The sequence below is a fragment of the Trichosurus vulpecula genome, chromosome 7, assembly GCF_011100635.1.
Source record: "Trichosurus vulpecula isolate mTriVul1 chromosome 7, mTriVul1.pri, whole genome shotgun sequence".
Classification (NCBI taxonomy): domain Eukaryota; kingdom Metazoa; phylum Chordata; class Mammalia; order Diprotodontia; family Phalangeridae; genus Trichosurus; species Trichosurus vulpecula.
In genome coordinates this window covers 187,889,588-187,891,386 of record NC_050579.1, presented here as the reverse complement: position 1 = coordinate 187,891,386, position 1,799 = coordinate 187,889,588, and the positions used below count along the sequence as shown (strand labels likewise).

Sequence of the window (1,799 nt, the reverse complement as noted above, 5' to 3'; positions counted from 1 at the left end):
ATTCTGTAGTAAGTAGTAGGATGTCACAGTACTTTTGGTAATAAGAGGTATAGCACCAGAGATACTGTTTTAGGTTTTGATTTGTGTGTTCTGCCTGCCCAGTGTTACTGGGGGTTGGGGAGGGATGTACCACTTAAAGGTGATTTTTTTTTACCTGAAGGACCGTAAATATTATAGTTCAGAAATATGAGATATTCTGGAGAAACTTATTAGAGGAAAATGTGAGAGGGAAGGTTGTGGAGCAAGAAAACTTTGGGAACGGTTGGATGGTCTCAGCTGCAGTAGGAGGTTCAACATACGGGGGAAATGAACCCTCTTAGTCATACCCCTGGGACAGTGGCAGGTCTAATACAAAATCTAATATGTTTTCCCCAAAATGGAGAATAGCTTTCAGGAGTTGCAGTAAGCCTGTTAGATGTGCCATTGAATGCTCGGCACAACCATACTCTTAATATACCTAGGTATACCAGCTGATATCCTATTGTAGTCAGGATTTCCAAATAGTCATGGATAACTTTATTTATTTATTTTTTAGTTAAGCTACAGCAAATACCAATCTTGTATTTTTCAAACCAAGAGTTCCCTAACACAATGTACGAAGAACACACAAAAACGGTATAACGACAGAATGCTACTGTGCTGAAAGAAATGATGAGCTGGCTGATTTTAGAAAAAAAATGAAAAGACTTGCATGAAATAATGAAAAGTGAAGTGGGCAGAGCCAAGAGAACATTGTATACAGTAAAAGCAATATTGTCTGAGGAATAATTGTGGACAACCAAGTTATTCTGAATACTATAAATACTCAATCAACTATAAAGGACCTACGAAGGAAGATGCTATCCACCTCCAGAGAAAGAACTGATAAATAGAAGTATGCATAGTATATAGTTTTACATATATTTAAAACTCTGTGTCAAATGGTGGCTTTCTCTAGCATGGGGTGAGAAAGGAAAGAGGAAGACAGTTTGGAACTTAAAATGTAACGAAAAAATTAAATAAAAAACATAAATATCATAAGTGGAAAGTCATTTTATTAACTCTTTTAGGGGGAAAGCTGCTATAGCTATTCTTTATATAATTTTAGATCCGACCAGTGGAACCAAAACCTCCTGCTCCACGTTGTGTCATCTAAGCCTTGGACTTCTTCAAGTTCTGGATAAAAAACCCGTTCACAAATCAGCTGTGCAATCCGGTCACCTTTTTTTTATTCAGATGTTTCTTTGCCAAAGTTAAATAGTACAACACCAACATTTCCTCTGTAATCTTCATCTATGACACCAGCTCCCACATCTGTGAAATGTTTTGTAGCCGTTCCAGAACGTGGAGCAACTCTACCGTAAGACCCAGAGGGAGAGAAATCTGAATGTCTGTTTTCACAAGGGCTTTCTCCACGGCTTGTATTGTATAATCATAGGCATTGTACTGGTCATAGCCCGCAGCCCGCGCCGACCCCTTGGAGGGGGCCGTGGCGTGCTTCGGAAGGCGGGCGAAGCAGAGGCGCACGAGGCTCTCCTCCTCGTGCTGCTCAGGCCGGTCCCGCTTGCTGGGCGAGACGGCGGCGGCGGTCGCTTTGGAGCAGGGCATGAGTGCAGAGAGAGAACAGGAGGAGAGGCGCGCAGGGCGACAAATCACTCACTCCCATGGGACTTTATGCAAGATATTAAAAAGATTCCTATGACTTGCTTCCACTCTGTAGTGGCAGAAATTAATCACTGCCTAACAAGTCTTACCAGGAAGAGAGAATGGGCATAATCAGAGGTGTCAGAATACATCCAAGAATGAACGGCTCTTGGATG

At 41.7% G+C, this 1,799-nt stretch overlaps 1 pseudogene; it reads right to left on the bottom strand.

The window, feature by feature from the left end:
- Positions 1-1,083: 1,083 nt before the first annotated feature.
- Positions 1,084-1,587, bottom strand: LOC118857739 (annotated as a pseudogene).
- Positions 1,588-1,799: the final 212 nt, after the last annotated feature.